General features: G+C 47.7%; 1 protein-coding gene and 1 pseudogene across 1 annotated transcript in view; both read left to right on the top strand.

The window, feature by feature from the left end:
- Nucleotides 1–121: 121 nt before the first annotated feature.
- LOC120960986 (uncharacterized) lies at nucleotides 122–3,098 on the top strand (annotated as a pseudogene).
- Nucleotides 3,099–3,460: 362 nt separating this feature from the next.
- The window catches only part of LOC120960984 (cadherin-99C), a 147,202-nt gene continuing 130,978 nt past the window's right edge, over nucleotides 3,461–19,684 (top strand). Inside the window, exon 1 of the mRNA XM_040384495.2 lies at nucleotides 3,461–3,749. The gene's annotated coding sequence lies outside the window, so the exon portion shown is untranslated. The remainder of the gene's footprint in view (nucleotides 3,750–19,684) is intronic.

Genomic DNA, 19,684 nt, shown 5'->3' with positions numbered 1-19,684 from the left:
ATACCTAACAAATGTGTTGACATTTTTCATTTTTTCGAAAATAACCAACATAATTATGAGAACTTTCCATACCAGCGATGTTCAAAATGTTTGTTTTGAATCAGCCCGAGCTTCGCTCTGTACTCACCTTGGAGTTTGTTTAGATTATATTTTAGTGCGCTATTGATAGTATTTTAGCGCAACAGGTTATTTTATATGACCAATACACTCACATTTAGGTTCAATCACATTGTCGCGTAGTAAGGAAACTTTTTCCAGAACAAAGAAATACTCAGATCCCTTTGTACAGATTGTAGTATGAATCTAAGCTCTTCCAACGGACTACAGCGAGTAACCAGTTTGCCGGCAAAGACACTTAAAAAGCAAAACAGGCGCAAGCGATTCAATCGTAGCCGGCGACGGAAAAACATAAAACTGGTGGCCACACGTCCAGCAAGTACAATACACGTAGCGATACATCCTGCCCTACCGCCAGAATCGCCCGAACCACCTGTTGTTGACAGTAGCTGGGACATCGATTCGTACCGCACCCGATTCGACACTGTATCGCTGTGGAACCTGAAGAAATGGTTCATGGAACTGCACAAGGACACCATCCCGGAGCATGAGCTCGTCCCTTTGGCGCAGGTATTTGCCAGCATGGAAGCGTACGGCTGCACGTACGAGCCCGAGCTGATGGAGCGGGCGAGCCAGCTCGGGGAACCGATCGCTCGAGTTTACTGCGAGCTGAAACAGCACAAGTGTGCCCGCACGCTCGTGTCGGCCGATACGGCGGTCCGCGCATGGCTGGACGGTGTTACGTACGCGGACGAGCAGGAGTCCATCCGGCAGATGCAAATTGCGCAGATCGCTCCCGTGTTTCCCGCGCAAACGTTGGCCGCGATATTCCAAAACATTGTGGTGGTGAACAACTCGTTGAAGGAAACGACGGAATGGTTTGAGCGGCTCGGCGGCGGTACGATTTCGATTGCGATCAGTCCCATATCGTACGGCGTGTTTGAGGTGAAGGCGTACGCGGCCAACTTTTTCATCAACAAGGCAGCCGGCACGTACCAGAAGGCGTACGCGCAGTGTGTGGCGGATTTGCTGGAAATCTTGAAAAACTACTGCTATCAGGTGAACGTAAGTAGTGGGGCGATACGTACATTTGCTTCTGAGTATGGTTTGTTTACCGGTCATGCCTTGTTTTTTTGCAGTACATACAACGGTTTTCCTACCTGCAATACAATGTCGAACGGTTGCCGAAGGAAGGTGAGCTGGCACCGGTGGGACAATGTTTGCAGCAGAACAACATCGGCTACCGGATGCTGCAAAAGCTCGGCTGGACCGGGGGACCGCTTGGGTACAAGCAGACCGGCATCCTGAACCCGATCGAGGTGCCCGCCAAGCACGATCGCCGTGGGTTGGGCTGCATCAAGGCCAAGAAAAGGAAACCGGGGAAAGCTGACCATGGGGACGGGGCACTGGATTTGCACTTTTACCACGAGCTTATGCTCTCGATCGTCGCCCGCAAACCGTACTACGATCTTATCTTTTCGCCCGAGTTTACCGAAAATGAGCGTATCGTGTTAACCCGGTAAGTCGCAATGTCACCTACTATCGCAAACACGCTCGAGAGAACGCGTTATAATGCTGTCCCCTTTCCGCTAACCGTAGATTAGCGGCACAGTGGCGGCTTCGCTGTGAAACACGGCTAGCAGTAACTGGGCAGGCTCAGTTTGTCATCAAGCGCTTTCCGCTACCGCCCCACGACGTCCTGGTGCAGGTGCTGATCGAAAAGCATCCGCTCGTGTCCAAGTACTATGAAGTAGTACCGCCCAAGGTAGGACTCATAACGCTCTGATCGCTACCGGGACCGGCCGGGACGGATGTATTTTTGAAAGTGTGAACTTTGCGTGTGATTTTAGATGGTAAGTAGAATAGACAGAGCGTTCTTTGCTGTGGGAGGATGGTGCAACGGCTGTGCTGTAGTAATTGTGACGTTAATTGTTTTTTCCTTGCACAATTTTCATACGCGTTATTTAGTTTTAACATTTTCTGTTAATTGAATTTATTTTCATTCAATCGCGAGGTTTTGAATATGACTTATTTTCGTTTATCATTTTGTTTTTTTTTTTCATTTGCATTCCATTAACTATCTTCAATTATCTTTACGTTAATATTAAGTTTTTATTACATTCTTTTACTAATTTATCTTTTGTTTTAACTCTTCAATAACGATTGTTAAGTTTGCGCTCACTTTTGCGTGTTAACTCATTTGTTTGATTAATGTTTTCTTTATTAAAGGAGCATCTTTCTCGCTTACTTTTTGTTTACGCAAACGTCTTCATTTGAAAACAGCACTGTAATGTTACTGAAATGTTAAAGCAAATATTGTTATTGTTATTACTAATTTAAAATAAATACTCCTAGATAATTAAAACTATGTTTGTTTAAACTAGGTTGGAAAGGTAGAAGAGTTCAGGGTTGCCACCATACACTATGCGTATGAGATGGTAGTGCTCAGCACGCATTACTTACTAGGAGGCATACTAAGAGGCGCGTGTGAGCGTAAGTAAGAGCGAACTAGATGGACCTGAAGCTTGGATTAGTCGATAGTGGAACTGACGATAGAATACAGGTTCACTTTAAACCCGATAATTCCGCCAAGCGTGTAGCGCTAGAGAGAATTATTATACCGAGCTGATTTCAGTGCGTTAAGTATTTACCATTTTCGAATTAAGCATGAAACATGTGCAAAAGCGAATAAAATGAATTTAATTGTACCCAAAAATTGTAACCCATTAAGCGTTAGTATGGGAGTGCGCCAAAGGTTATGCTTCGAAACGGTCTCTGTCTCTGCAACGCTAAAAAAAGCTTTACCGAACCGACAAAAGCTCCACTTTTAAGATCCTCGGCATCAGGGTACGTGCAACCTGTTGGCCAGCGGACACTGTGTGCGTTAGCATGAATGGTCTCCTCAACGGTAACACTAACTGCCTCTCACACACACACACATACATACGAACATTCAAACTAAGGCAGCGTAAACAAACCCCATATGAGTGCGGTGGCCAGAACACCGGCGGCCCAAGGGGAAGCCATGCGACCACCAGCAAGACAACCATCACCTCTGGGGAGCGCAAAAGGGAACCGAAACGTGGGCGCGCGCGCGCTCGCTCTGGAGGAAAGAAAGTACGAACCGTCCGAAAGAAAAAAAAAGAGCTCACAAAACCGGTTTCGCGCCAGACCGACGGACGAATGGCTTCGGCAACCCCCGGGCCAGGCCCGGTTCACCTGAGCACATGAGCGCGACTATGTGTGTGTGTGTCTGTGTGTATGTATTCTATGCTGCCGTGCCCAGGGGGTGTCTGCAAAGGGGTTGGCGCGCACATACAACCAAACGCGAAGGGAGGTTTCGCTGTCTGTGTTGGTGTTGGAGTCTTTTCGGTGGCCTGGTCTGGTTTGCAGGTTTCGCTGAATGCAGCCACGGCAGTCGAGCTTAAACCACGGTACGTTGTGCATCGTCGCCTCGCTACGGGGCAGCGCGTTTTCTCGACCACGAACAGCGGCATTACGTATATATGCTTTCGAGTGGGGAGGGCTGACGCACCAACGACCCGGGTTGGATGCGTGTTTTGTTACTTGAGAAAAGGGTCGACCGATCGTGACGACAGCGTCTGTGTTTGTGTGTGTGTGTGTGTATGTGTTCATGTGCAACCCGAGTGACAGGTGCAGAGGATCGGAGCAGATTTCAAAGTTCCCTACGGGTAGGATATCGTATTTGTGCGTTCTCTTCTAATTATTGAAAGGCTTTACTGCTGGCGGTAGGGGTGCAGCTGTTCGGTCGCAACACTTGTTCGGTTGTGCGTGTTGCACGTGTGCAGTTGATGATCGTGAAGTTTAGTTTTAAGGTTTTTTTTAAAGAGTTTATAACCCAACTGTTTGTATGTGTTAGTGGTAATAATTGTTAGACAAAAGAAAGGGTAAATTTTTATAAAAATGCATTATCTCTGCAGTGAGTTAGCATTATTGCGCATAGAAAAGCCTCCAGAAGGGATCAACGACTCAGTATCACTCAAGTCGCTCTCTCCAGAGCTGGAAGTGTGTCAACGACTGCGTGCCGACACGCGAAGAAAGTGACACATTTCTCCTGCTTCCCGCAAAGATCGAGTAACTTCAATGCGCGCACAGAACAGATCGGCTCTGGAAAGATCTGCTAAGTGATGATCGTGCTGCTTTAAAAAAAAATGTATGTGTTTATACGCCTGTGCGAGTGTGTGTAAAGTGTTTGTTATAAAGCGTTCAAAGAGGCAACTGCAATGTTCTTCAAAGAACACCGACCAGCTCCAGCCCTAACCCACGCGTGCCCCAGGAAGGGAGTATCGCATTCTGTTCGGTGTGTTGCTGTGTGTGTGTGTCAGCAAGAATTTTAATCAAGTGTCCGCCGTTACATTCATTGATCACTTTCAAACGTCGTTAAACAAGTTTGCCGAATACTCCGGCTAAAAGCATTCCAGCATTGCTGCACCACCGAAATGTGTTTGGTGTGCAACATGTTCCTCCGCGTTACAAGTGCGACTTGTTAAAAATGTATGTGTGGGTGTATGTGTGGTTGTGGTGTGAATTGTGTAATTTGTGTTTTTTTTTTAAATCCCATTTCGCACCATCGCAAAACAGAATAATCCCGTGCAAGAGTATTCCCGTGTGCCAACTGTGTTCTTTCGTCTTACTTGTGTGTGAGTGTACGTGACAAATTGGATTAAGTGCAATTTCATGTTGTGTCTCCGGGCTGCGGTCACCATACGCTTCCAAGCATTCCAGCCCGAACCTTTCGCAGCTAATTGGATTGGAGTTTGCCTTCTGCGGCGGCCACCAAAACCGTTTGCTGCAGTTACACTAATGCGGCCGGATTAAAGCGGAACACTTTCCGGCGAGGTAATTAATTGATTGTTTCCAATTTGTATAAGCCGCATCGATCGCTTTTCTGCTCCCACGAGAACCTGCTTCGAATACGGGGGGGTACGAGGGGAGGACACACATTTCTACTGTGCTTTTCTTATCGTGTATCTTCCCCCCCGGGGGTGTTTGATTTCTAATCCGCACTGTCCGCGCTGAAGTGTTCCGGAATTTTACATGCTTTTCTTTTATACGACAACCACGACATCAGTACGATGACGGCGGCGATGTGCGGGTTTGTTATTGTGATACGAACAAAACAAAAAAGCTGTCCCGCTGGAATCTAATCATCATCAGCAGCATGCAAGCGCGGTGGAAAGTCCTATCAGAAAGCTATCAGAATTATTTATTTAAATTTTGTTTCCCATTCGAAATTTCTCATCTGCCCTCGTTCACCTTTCCGAGCGATCCTCCCGTGTTTCGGGGGCTCCGCCGGTACAGGACCGGAGGCGTGTTTTGAATGTTCAAATCTTCCCAAAATCATCACATCGCTGGAGCTGGAGATGATGTTTCTGATGTCGCTTTCCAAAGTTTCTACCAATATCATAAAACAACACGCACACACATTTCAAACCAATGGCCACCCATATCGCTTGGGGGAAGGAAGGAAGGCCCACAGTCAACCCGGTGGCCGCTGCTTTGATTTGTTTCCGCACCAGCTGGCTGCGTGGGGATTGGCCCGCTGTCGACGCGTTCTCATCTTCCGCTGTCACGGGGTTTGTTCGCATTCTATTCCTGCGTTCGTGTTGCCATCAATCAAGTGACCGGGCGGGAATGGAACAACCCGTTCAGATATGAAGCCGGGCATTTCTTGTCTGGCGAGGACGGAGTGAGCGGCTACTGTGCATAAGTCCGGTCCGTCCAGCGGCGGGAAGATGCACACAGCAGAAGCAGAAGTCCAAAAACAAGGCTTAGTTCCCCCGAAAAAAAAACACACACACATCCATCTGAAGACATCTTAGTTGAAGCGTTTTCCTCTATTGAACATGACATGGACAATAAAAAAAGGCTGCCGCCGCTATCGCGGGACCTGAATTGGGTTGAAAGGGGAAGCCGAATGCTCTTCAAACACCGTTCTGAAATCGATACACACGCGCGCTTGGTCGCTTTTTTTTTGGGTTTTGGGAGGGTTTCGGATTCGGAAAAGGAGCAGACAGAGTTGCAGTGCCGCTGCTACAAACGGTAAACGATCCCTGATTGTCATCATCTTGCTTGTGCACGATCGGACGGCGCAGGTTTTCAGAGAACATGTGGTTGTGTGTTGTTGAATATTCATCTACATAACGTTCTTAGCCGCTCAAAACAGGGCAAGGAAAGATGCAACACCAACGTCTCTTTTGTGGGCCACATTGTTGCTGCAGCTACGGATTACGGCAGATCCTCTGTGGTTCTGCTTTTGGTAGCTTTTAAAGCGCTTTTCAAGCTAGAATATTTGATTTTTAAGCTTTTTTTTAATGTGAAATTTAATCCATTTTGAACAACAAAGCCCTATCCTTTTACAAGCATCAATTTAAACTTCGTTGCATGATGCAAAAATAAAGCCTCAAAGACACGAGAGGTTCTCTTTGGTGCAGTTGCAGCATCGCCGTATGCAAACGAACAATCAAACAAACTACAGCACATCCAATTAACGCTTCACTTGCTAATAAAAATACATTCAATATCAATATTGGAATCGCGAAGCACATTCCATTCCCACCGCAGAACGGCATCCACACTTAATCTTCACATCAAGGATTTCAAAACAAAATTCCGTTAATACCTACCCCATCCCGTCCAGCGGCACGTTGTGAGAGTTGAGCCGTTGAGCCAAGATTGAATCGCACTCGCTGCGTTGGGTTTGTTTATATGCACAGCTTGTACATATAAACCCAAACAAACCATTCGAAAGGCACAGTAGTGTGCTGGTTCGCCGGTTTCGGTTTTCCCAAAGTTAAAGCCGATCGTTGTTAGCTCGGCTCTGATCACTTGATTTGGAGTGTGCTGTTTTCCCGGCCCGGCCCTCTCTAAAATCAAACAATTTCCTTTTGTTTTGTTACACCTTGTGTGCCCTTCGGGCGGTGCTAGAACGTACAGAAGAATGGAAGCATTCCTGGAAGAAGAAAAAAGACCTTCTGTAGAGTGCCGTACAGATGGTATGGTTAACTGTACGGTTTTTGGTACTATCATGCATCCAATCCGCAACCAATCTAACCAGCATCCTTTATTTGGCAGCGAACCTTTCACATCCAATTATTTTTCAATCAGCTGATTTTTTTCGCTTACCTTTGCATACTTGCAGTCGATGCGCATATTCGATGCGCACGCGGGATTAGCAAAACTGCGTGTCCCGAGTTGTCCTGCGGTTCCGCATAATGAGTGTTCCCAGTGCCGGGGTTCCGTGTGGTGTAAGAATGTTAATTGAAACAAGTGACACAAATAAACTCTCCTCGTGCCCTCGGCTGCTCTTAGCAAACAACCAAAACGCAACAGCAACAAAAAAAAAACCCGTTGGGAAATTCTAGCTGTGGCCAAAGGGGTAACAGTGTTGGAGCACTGTGTAACACTGTGGTCCCAAGCCGAATGGGTCGAGTTTTCGAGGATCAGGTTTCCCTGTGTTCCCGCGGGTCCCCTGCGCAAACACAATAAACTCATAAAATTTTATGTTAACATTACCGGCCAAGCAACAACAGCGGTTCGGGAAAGCCGAAACACAACTAAAGCAAATACCATGATGTGTGTGTGTATGTCTGTGCGGTTGTCGCTTTGCTAGCTTCTGGCAAGTGGTTTTAGACCCCCCCCCCCTCCCTTCTACAGGTCCAGCATACAACGGAATAGTGTTGAAATAAGATCTGAAAGCGGATTCTGGCCGAGCAGTGGCGGACGCATTTGCGCACTGCAGCTTAAAAGCAAATGCACGTTACACGGCGGGGGCAACACAGCACAGCTGCTAACTGCTTGTATTATGTGACCGAAAATGAGCGCGGAACGAAGGTGGAGACACCTCAGAAAGCGATGGAAATGACCAGACGGAAGACACTGAATGGTCCGCACTGCGGACGCGGCAAAATGGGGCGCGCAATTCCACTAGGGAAGGGATGAAACACACAACATTAACGAAACGGAAGGTTGTCTTTTTTCGTTCTGTTTTTGTGTATATTTGTGTGGGGAGATGCGCGCTTAGAATTCCGCTTCACCCAGCTGTGTTTGACGCGCGTTCTCGTTTCGGCCTTTTTTTATTTTTTTATTTTTTTGGTTTGATTTCACTGCTGATAAAACAGAACGAACGAGCGAAAGATTGCCTTTTCTCGGCCTAATCGAGGGCCTTCCCTCGGGGGCTTGGAATTTGTGTGGTTGGCATTTCGTTTTCCTGGACCAGCCATGCTGTAGTGGAACGGATTTTATGCGCGTTCTTGTGGAGGATTGTTGGGCTTGTTGGTGTTGTTGTTGTTGATGGGCCCATGGCATTTCCTTCATGCTGTGATTGAAATTGAAACATTAACGCAGCAGCGCACACCCTTCGAGCGCGTCATCGCTGTCGACGGCGACGGATTGATGGAAAATCACACAGAATGACTGGTCGGTTTTCTTCACCACCCCTCTTTCACACTCTTCCTATTCGTGATCGTGATCGGCAGCGCGTGCTAGGTTAATGTCCTTTCGGGTGCTGGGTGCGTCCCTTGTAAAGGGACATACGAACACGGCGATCGTTCTTTTGTTAGATGCAGCCAAGTTGTACTAGGAGTGGCGCATGCTGTCAATGGAGTTCTGTTGGGATTTTTTGGTACGGCAAAGCTTGAACCTAAACACACAAAAAAAACAAAGTTAATGCCTGAGCCATGAAAATGTTGGATCAATGTGGCAACCTAAGAACCCATAGCAGGTCGTGTACCACCCTAAAATTTGCCCTCAGATTATGTTTTATATCTCAACGGCTTGTTTTTTGCTTCCCTTGCCTTCGATTTCGATTGGGAAGAAGAAATTCTATTCTAAACTCCCATCCCATCTGCTCATCTTCCCATCCAACGGTACACGCGTGTGGGATTCGCTAAACGCTGGGTTCGATCGATTCCTAGAACGCCTAGAAGATAAGACATAATTTCGCACCTTTCTTGCAAAAAAAAAACAACAAGAACAACACACTTTTATCCCGTTACTTTGACCGCGCGGCGCAGAATAGAACACTTAAAATTCTGCTCATTGGTGTTCGGGCAGCGCTGTTTGACAGGGCCGCAAACAATCGACCGGGTTCGATCTTGCGGCCGTGCTGTCGATCAATCGGATCGATCGATCTTTTCTTTCGCATACTTCCAGAACGAAGGAGGGGCAAGACTGGGGTTCTAAACAGCCGCAATATTTGACCGCAGTTTGGAAGCGGTCATCCGTGTTTCCCTTTTTTTTCTTCCATTTTTCGACCGCTGAAGACGGATGGTTCTCAAGTTTCGAGTGGTAATTAAGAGTTTATTTACCTATTTATTGGCTTGGCGAGGACTCAAATGCCGCCGCCTAACGACACTTACACACACAACACACACAAGCAGGATGAAAACGTATTGAACGCTCTTTATAACATTCCATCCGAAGCATTAACAACTTGAACGATTGCACAAGTGACGAACCTCGTTTTTCACTTCTTGGTCGTCTGTCAATACAGCCGCTTGAAAACTCCATCGCAAAACCGTTCCGTTTTCACATGTACACGTCCGATTCTCTCGAACTAATGTTCTCGGCCCTCTCCCTGCTCATAAAACGTTTGTCCATTTGTCTGATGACCAAACGGGGTCTCCGCCCCGTTGTACTGTGCGACCCGGAGGTTGAGGCATTTTTATTTAATGAACTGATAAGTTTATCTTCAAAGCAAAAGTGGACCGGGGCTAGCCGGGCGTATGTGCAAAACCATCATCGAGCACAACATAAGCACCCTTTTCTTACCCCACGTGTGTGTGGATTTGGTAACTTTGCCAAGGGGCCGAATGATCGAGTGGCCCCGTGTTGGTGCCTCCGTGCGTTAAGATGAACACTCATCGATAGGTGAATCATTAGCGTTAGGGGACGGGGAAGAGGGACAGGTGCCGGGGAGTTTCGCGCTAATCGCGCACACCATTATATCGCTTTGGAAGCGTACGGGCTGTAAAGATTAGTCGATTTTTGTTCGATGGGGCAGCACCAGCACAACCATTTGCACCTGCGAGCGAGCGTGCCGCCCTCCGCGCGTCGATCGTTTGCTTTCCGATCTATGTGAATAAACGCTTAATTGCGCAAAAGTATGTTGGTTTTTTCCCCGTTCGCGCGTTCGTCTCGCATATGTTTTTGTGGTGGTGGTGGTGGTGGTGGTTGGTGTTTGTGTTATTTTCCTCGCCATACCAAAAGAATCACCAGAAGCATATGGTTGATTTGTGGGTGCCAGCACCCACTCGAGATACTACCAACTTCTGATTGGATCGTTTTTTTCTTCTGCCCTCTTCCCTCGCTGGTAAGGCAGGAAGGTGTTAAGATGTGTTCTACATGAAGTATGCAGCCAAAGGCACTCGTATTCCCTCTAGCCACATTCCACCTCTTCACCCATTCTTTCCGATGCGTGTGAGATGTGTGATTGATAATCGTAATAATCTTCAAATCCATCTGCGGGCGCACTTACCCCGTTCTAACCGTTAGTCCAGTGGGCGCCTGCAATGATGCTGTACGCCGGTCGCAAGGAGGGCAAAATGTTAATAAAATTAAATCTAATGTGCTACACCGGTGAAGAGAGTGTGAGCAAATGATGATTACCAAAGTCGGCGGTCGTGTTGGTTGGTTGGTACTCGCGCTTGATTTCTCGCCTTTGATGGCCGTTTTTGGGGGCACATGTTGGCGGGTGCGGAAATGCCAACGGTGAACGAAGGAGAAGCCAAATGCTTACCATCATTTTCCTCTTCAACGCCACTAAATCACTCATTCCTATTCGCCTCTTCCGTATTTTGCTCCCGTCGGGTTTCGTGCTCGAAATCTTGTGATTATGTTCTACCGTTGAGCTTTATATACACACACACAGTGCCCAGGATGATCTTTTTGGGGACGATCATCGAACCGACATTGGTTTGTGCGTTTCGGTCGGCATGTACACAGAAGTTTTGTTCCCGTCCTCGCTGTCGTATGTCGCCTTTGATTTATCTCTCTGTCGAGCGTTGTTCGACATTACGTTTTTGTTTGCTGCGTGGTTCATTAATTAGAATTTACTTCTCCGTTTTATCTGCCCGAGCTTTAGCTGCCCGCAGTGCGCACACGGCGACATTTGCTGCGGGCAAGTGGTCTCAGGGCCCTGGGCCTGAGGGCACCTTTATATATGCTTAACTTTTAGATCTTCATCTTTACCCTTTTTGGGGCAGCCAAGCAGGGAGTTTGCTTTGTTCTTTCGCTACTGCTGCTGCTACTGCTACTCGTTATTATTATGCAGGATCCGAAGAAGGCAAAATATGAGCCCAAGATTTTCGTTTGGCGCCTTGTATCAAAACGCACACGGGGTTCGTTTGCCGGGATTTCGCATGGAAAGCACACAAAGACCTGCGAAGCACGCCCAAACTAATGTGTGGGATATCATGCCCGAACGCCCAAAACGAGCGGTTAGTGTCGTCTTCCTGCTAGCCGCCGGACCGGAAAAAGTGATGGGGCCAGCATTACGATTCGAAAGGGCGCGACGCGCCGAGAAACGGAAGAATAATGAGCTAAAGGGTGGAATAATGGTACAACATGCCGCCCGCGGTAGCCGGCAGAAGGGTGGAATAATGAAATGGTTTGCTACCCTTCCCCCCCAAAAAAAAAACACGCTCCTTCTTAAAGTCAGGGAAGGAATGAAAGCGATCGAGAAAGATCGTTCGTTTCTTGTTGTTTTTTAAGCTTCAAACAGAAAAAAACACACGCCAACACGATCAAACAATCGTGGGAGAATCAGAATGTATGTTTAACATGCGTCCGGACTGTAGGCTCCCCGACCCTCCGCGCGTGTGGCACGACGATGTACGACGACGATGACGCCGTCCTAGGTGGATGGCACAGCTTGCTGTCGCCAGGAAGTGAGGCCTTTTCTTTCTTGCCGCTGTGAGCGAAGGGGTTCGTCGCTGGTGACGCCACGCAAGTCTTTTAATGATTTAATTAACATTATTGTCAAGTGGATGAAATCTTGATCGCCGGAATCGATGAAGGTTCCCTCGCTGCTGGTGTGTGCATGCATGTGTGTATGTGTTTGTGTGTGGGGTACATTTTTGAGGGTAATCATCCCCATAAACTTTCCACTCAGCGGGGGGAAGGCAATAATAAGCGTAATAGGAGGATGTTTTGAGTCAAGTTTTGCTGCGGTTGTGACCATCATCGATGAAGAACAAATCAATTTCCACCTTCTTTTCCCGCCCTCCTTGAAGCTACTCTTTCCCGCTCCAGTGAAGATCGTCCGTACGGTGCTGCTGCTCCGATTCTTATTATGTAATAATCTTTTTTTCTTTTCTTCATCATTTTGTTCACTCAATTCGATTTGCATTCGAAACACGCGCGCGCGCGCTCGGAACCGTGCTGCTGCTGCGGTGAACGCAAAGCAATAACATTTGGCACTCGGTGGTAAACGGGTGGTAAACCACCCGAATAGAAAAAGAAGCTTGAAGCATAATGCTCGCGCGTAGGGAAGGGATTATGATCTTTCCAAAACCCGATTTGTTGTGCTGTGCGGTTGCTGGGCAGTTGGCGGGGATACAAACAATACCGCGGAAATTGGATTAGTTCTGGTTAAGTGCATCCGTCCCGGTGGGAAGGGGAGGTACAGAGGAGTGATTCTTCCCTATTCCCTTTTCCCCGATGAGTTCCGCAGGGGGATGCTTTTGTCTCCACGGACAATCGCGATTCGTCAGTCGATCGGAACAGATCATCCTTCTCTCGCTTCCCTCCGCCACGGGGCGTTTGGGAAGAATCAAAAGCAGTCTAACAGTTCTCCAACGCTAGAAAAGGGTTTTTTTTTGTTAACCAGCTTCTTTAAATTACCGTTTTATGTTCATATTGTTTGCCTCGCGCTTCAGGAAAGGGGAACGCGCTGGCAAGATTACGATCGAGATGCGATATTCCATTAGTGGCAGTACGCGACGGTGTGTAACGTTCTGGTATACTTTCCTCCCCCCCCCCCCCCCCCCCCCTTTTCCAAATCGTTCCAAACCTTCCGATTGGTTCGCTATTGATGCTGAGATCGCAGGAGGGATTTCTTCGGGGTGTTTCCCAGGAAAGAATTAAATAAAGCCGTACCTACTTCTAATCCGCACTCCACGGACGCTCCGCCGGTCACGCCGGTGGAAAGTAGTCGATGAAAGCACTACGCTTTTATTATTCGCGATCGGTTCGATTGGTGGCTACGAAGCTTCGAAGGGATTTTGGGAGGAGGTACAGCTAAGAACGGTACATACCGCATCGCACCTACTGTACAGCTGTGAAGCCTCGCAGTAGAAATTGAGCGCCAATGGTCGTTTTGCAAAACCGATCCGAACGCTCACTTGTCCGCCGGTGTCCACCACCAAGCGGCACCCGGGAAGCATTTAGCCTGAAACTGCACGGAACTGTTCGGGGGAAGGAAAACCACACACCGAACGGGTCGGACGGGTTGTTCGCGGCTAGCGGCTTCTAATGTTGGAAGCTATTGTGTGACGCGAGGTCCGTTTTTGTTTGCTCGCGTTGGCCCGCGAGTGACGATGGAATCACTTTGCCGTTAACGGCATTCTCAATAGACCGGAGGAGGGGGCCGGGCCATGGGATGTCTTCTTTGCTGGTGCCGTAAGTGAACAACTTTTTCGATCAACTTTTGATCCACTCTTGATCGTCATTGTTCGACGTGGTTCGTGATCGATTTAGCACTCGTTCTAATGAGTTTGGAGGTTGGTGAATCGATCGGCGAGACAAGCAGGAGGGAACGCACTATTGTGGGCCCCATAGGAGGCATCATGATTTAGAGCGGCTGGATTTAATTATAACATTCTAAAAGTCTACAACGCTGGCATGCGTGCTTGGCTGCCGGAACGGCAAGAAGTGGCTTGGCCGATTGTTTGCCTGCCAAAGCTAATTAACTTGTTGTTGGAGCTAATTTTTAGCTGATTGAATTAAATCGTTTCTTTTGGTAACGTACAGTGGACCTTGACTTATAGTGTTTGTTTCTGTTTTTTTCGGCAAAGCACTTATTGAAGAAGACCATGCGGAAGCTAGATTAATTTATTTTGCAATAATTGAAATCTTTTTTTCTGGTTGATAATTCAGTGGAATTATGATTTGTTTAGCGAACCTTCTCGAAGTCTTAAGTTAACATTGCTATCTGAGCTAATTTTAGTCAAACCATGTTATCCGTTTCATTTCCAAATTTTGGTCAACCTCAAATCGAACAAACTTTCATTTCAAACTCTTAACTCAGAGCAAACACGATTAATTTGAATGTTTACTTTTCTTGTTACCCAATATCCATAAATCATGTGAATTTTGAAATCATCAGCGTGAATATTTTGCCATAATTTTATTGAAATTATTTGTTTTTCAAGTTTTTTTCTTCCAATCGCATCGCTTTAATGAAACAGCTTGACCTGCATTAATATTCAAATCAAGCGAAATGATGGGTAAATAAATTTGTCAAATTAATTTGAAGAAAAAAAACGGCTGAATGTCCTCGAAAACGCGATAATTGCTCGTGACAGGGCCATCGATTATCGGTTGGAAGAGGGTGGTTGTTGGGGTTAAAGGGGGAAGCAGAAATGCCAAATCGTGCACCGAACCGCGCCCGAAACCGTAGATGACCCGTAGGCAGCAAATCGATGGGGGGATATAAATTAGAAATTACCCACCGGTGCGACAATCCCCCAAATCCATAGCCTTCCCATCGCTCGATTGTCGCCGAAGAAAGTCTTCTGCCAGTGATCGACCAGAAGAGGGGAAAAAAATCGACGATTTACGAAACGCCACGCCAAATCGGGCCACAAGTCAAACTGTGGCCGTCCGATTCACCTGGCAATGATAGTGATAGAGAGAGAGCGAGAGGGTGCTGGAATACCGCAGTACCAGCCTACGCGCGCATCCCATCCACAGTCACAGATAGTCACCCCACACACGATGACCTCAATAGCGGGCCAAAGATGTACGAGCGTCCCAGCGCACAGTCCACCGTCAAACATGTCAAACAGCATGGCGTGCGAGCGCGCGTGTTTTGCTGTGCCGTTCCGGGACTCGGTGTGTGCTGTGTGCTTTACGTACGATGCGAGCAGGTTGAACTCTGCGCATGAACTTCTGTTGCGCAGCCTCCCTAACTGATCGCCGATGTCTTTTCACTTGCTGTGGAGTAGGAGACGAACATGACGTGCGGCGGGAAATAAAATATTTGCCACACAAGCGCGCGCGCGCGCTCACCCTCGCCTTTTTTCTCGCTTGTGGATGCTAAAATTCCGGTAATGTTCTTTTTTTTTTCTCTCACCCCTTTACCATTCATCGCGGTGCCAGCATTTGTCGTACGGTGAAAGCTTTCCCTTTTCTTAATGTTCGACGCTGTTTGGCACAGGTGAGCTGTGCTTCTAATTTTATCCCAGCGCACCTAGCACGCATTGCACGCTGGTAGATGTTAATGACCAGCCGGAGCAATTTGACAACCCAAGCATCCGCTCCTGGCTCGTGCCGACCGGGGTTGGTGGGGAAAAGGACGTGGAAGCCCAATAAATGAAGCGATGGGAAGGAGGCGACGAACCTCGCCGATCACGAATAGACTTAAACAGACAACAAGCCCATCGAACCGTGGTCCGGTGCACGATTCAACTCATTTACATATTTTGTTTCATAAATTTACCCCTTGCGCCAGCTGGTAAACATGCCACACTCTTACCTCTGTAGTGTGTGTGTGTGTGTGTGTGTGTGTCTGTGAGTGTTTTTGCTTTTGATTATTCGCACGGACTGAGCCTGTTAACAAACTGATCAATCGAGCGAATTATGAAAATCACCATAAGTGAAATTAAATTTATAGCAAACGCTTCTCGCATCGTGTGCCCTTTTTTCTTTTCTTCTTTTCAATAATCGTGCCACCTAACCGGCCGTGCAAGATTGACTGAACATGCGCGCGCGCGCTAATTTATGGGTGACAATTTATTGAGTGCTAGCCCCTTTACTCCGTTGCTTCTAATCGCTTTTGCTTGTTGAGAAAGTGATAAGCGCAGGTGCGCTTTGTTGCATATTTTAAGCAACCGGCTTCGTTCAATGCTTCCTTCGCATGCCCTCATTTTATGCTCGCTATATCGCAAATGCGGCGGGAAAACAAGTCACCGAGGAAATGGAATAGGATTTTCGTTACCTGGACGGCTGGTAAATTATTATTTGCGTGATCTTCCCGGCAATGGTGGCACCATTTCTCCCAAAGTTCTTCCTACGGAGGACAAGGAGGTTCGTTTGCCAGCTTGCTGCACGCTATCACACGCAAGAAGCGCACTCTAGAAGCAGTAACTCACACGCAAGCACACCGCGGTGAAAGCCAATCGCGGGTACGATCGCTGTGCAGACTTCGGTGCACTTGGTGGCGGTGCACTTTCTCTTCCAATCGGCCAAGACGAGCGCCGCTTCTAAGGTTCCCTGCCCAGCCGGCGTTTGACGCCACCATCATCATCGTGGAACGCATGCTGAGTTTGAAAGGAAGCGAACTGTCGGGTTGACCCCGACTGCTGACCCCGTCTATCGGGGACTGGCCGGTTCGAAATGGATGCGGAAATGCTTCGAACGGAGATTGCCTTTCCTTATTTATATACATATCTTCATCGTCAGCGTACCCGTCGTCACCGTGCTCATGGTGACGGTGGACCGGTGCCCGCCCGAACAGGTTGATGATGAGTTTCTCACGGACATTATTCCGCACCGTGGGCATGCGTGCAAGCGACTCCAAAGCGTCGATTTGCGGTCCAAAAAATTAGCCGAGCAAAAGTGATTTATCTCACTCGTAAATTATTATCACACTCGTGGCAAAGTGTCTCGCGGCTGGATCTTTGCTCCATTATCCGTCCGTCTCTTTTTTGTTATTGTTGCGCCCTTTCTCTGGAATATTTTCGTTACTTCCACTAGAAACGGTGTGATGGAGAACGGACGCAGTAAGAATGGTTGTAAAAAAATAATGCTGTCCACCGTAATGGGGTTATGAAAACGTAAATTGAATTTTCTGCGGGTTAGGTACTGCAGGCGAGAATGAAACCCTACGCAACGACAAAAATAAAACTCCAAAAAATCACTCCACTGTGTCAACTGGTGCTAGCTTTTGTGGTAGTTAAGGACACACTGCCTTCCCGTTGCTATTTGCCCTCTAACTGTAATATTGATGGTCTCTTTGGGAAGGGAACACTGCGCTAATGATGGTTTGGCAGTGGGGGACATCCCATTCCGGATGGGAAGCACCGCAGCTAGGGTATATTTGGCCGTAAGCCGTTAACCTGCGGGTGAGGCACCTGTCAGTGGCGTTCTCACCACACTTCTTCTAGAGCGAGTTAGAAGCGGGTGGTGACCGCAAACCGCATTTCTAACGTCACACCTCCCTAAAAACCAATTCCCAAAAAGCCCCTCCCCTTGCCCCTATTAACTGCTAATGTATTTGTCTTTCAAGTGTCGCTGAGCGCAAAAGCGCGCAAATGACATCGCGACGACGGTTGGGGTTCGTCGCTTACCGAGTTCGTTGGGGGGCCGCGTTGAAGTCTTTTGTTCTTTCGCGATGCTTGCGCGTGGTGTGAAATTCTTTCGATACGTTTCCGATTCGTTTTGCACTATCTACTGCTGTTGTTGGCTGTTGGCCCAGCAGGTGTCTGCCCCATTCGAAGAAACGGGATGAAACTGTAGCGAAACCATGTGCGCTGAGTGTGTCTATTAATCGATTTCGTGTTAATGCCGTCCCGTTAGCGTCGAACCAGAGAAAGGTCGTATTAAAGATTCACAAAGCAAGCCTGTAACTGTATTGAAAAGAAATTTAAATCGAACCCAAAATGCGCGATTGCGCTCAATTTTAAATGGGATTTTAAAAAAAAAAAAGCCTATCGCTTCATTAATATCCGTATCCGTAGCTTTGTTCGACTCGCGGGGATTTTTGGCTGTGGCCTATAGGTTATTTTTCCAATTAATCAACAGTCTCGAGCGGATTTGATACATTGTGAGCTTCGAAAACGAACAAAAAAAAAACGTACCATAGGGAGGAAACTAAACACGATCATTAAAGAAGAAAAGAAACATACGCCCTTCCGTTAAATCCTCCTAACGAGTCCCTCCTAATGCGCGAGTCCGATCGGATCGGCTCTGCCCTACGGTCGGGGCTTCACAGTATACGTCTTAATTTCCACTCTTCCAATCGACCCGATCGCGTTTGCCCGGCGAGGATAACGCGAATTTGCAATTCAAATGTGCGTAGAACCCATGTAACCCGCGCTCTGGTTGTCCATTTTGTTTGCTCTTTCGATGGATTAATTAGATTAACATTAGGGGCACACACACACACACACACACACAGCGCACACAACGATCGCATTCGTCAAGCAAATGAGGGTTGCTGCTATCATAACCAACCTTACACGTCTCTCAAGTTCGGGTGGAGCACAGCTGTCGCCATTGCGGCTAGAGCAGACCAAAGGAGAACCCCCTTCGGGGGGGTGTGTTCGCCTGGTGGCACTACAAACCGGCTACACGATAGTGATCGCGCCGATAGAACAGGCTTTCGCTTATCGATTAATTGCCCCGTACAATGCTTTCTGAGCGTCGCTGGCAGCGTGTTGAGCAACCAGTTCTCTCGTTGCTAGACTACAGCCATCGCGACGAGGTGCTTGTTATTGTTGGCCAATCTTTCGGGCATAAAATTCGTTAATCACTAAACCTCCCTCCCTCCTCTCAATTGGTCGTTTGCTCAGTGAAGCTGTCCACTTCTACACACACCCATGCTGGCAAACCGGCACGATATGAACGGGGCAGCAATTAATTATGCTAATTTTCCGATTTTAACCTCCTATCTAGTTCGTTCTGTTCGGCGTGCTCTGCAACACGGCTTTGTTGAAAACCCCTCTCACGCACGCTCACACGCTGGGGAAGCTGCGGTCTTGTTTGCTTGCTTTTTTCGCTCGCTTACTTCTTTCGAGCTTTTCGATTCTTAATTATGTTCGCGCTCGCCTGGGGTTCGTGTCTTCCAGTTGCCGCGCGCTTTACAAATACGTACGCTCTATACGTCGTTGGGTCGTAAAGTAGGGATTTTCTATACCGCATCGGTTCGGAAGAATCTTTTGGCTTTGGTCGTCTCTGGTGACAAATTGTACGTGGAAGTTCTAAGCCGTTTGGATTCCGTTCGCACGCTCCGCGGTTGGTCGGGCGGTCAGCTCGCATCACTTTCATACGTAGCGTTCCCTCCTCTCCGCGTCCGTGTCCGTGCTCCTGCTGCCGTCGTTCCCACGAACTCGCGCAAACATTAGACCCGATCAGCAGGTGTCATAACGGTCTGCGGCTGCTAGCGAACGCGGGTCCTAGAACAACAAAACGACATTCGAACGCACAACGAAAGGCACGGCAAGATAAGATTTACGTGCTTGGACGATAAAATCGAAAGAAAAATGGCCTCGTGTGTGTGTGTGAGTGGACTGTGGTAATAGCATAGAGGTGTTAGGATGTACGGTTTTGTAATTCACTTCCACCACGAGATGCGGCCCATAAACTCTGGCAGACGAGGCATTCATGTGAATTGGAGTTAAATCTTTATACCCTTTTGGCACTCGGCATTTGACGTCAGCCGGGA

This window comes from Anopheles coluzzii, chromosome 2 (assembly GCF_943734685.1).
Source record: "Anopheles coluzzii chromosome 2, AcolN3, whole genome shotgun sequence".
Lineage (NCBI taxonomy): Eukaryota > Metazoa > Arthropoda > Insecta > Diptera > Culicidae > Anopheles > Anopheles coluzzii.
This window is presented reverse-complemented; position numbering and strand designations above follow the sequence as displayed.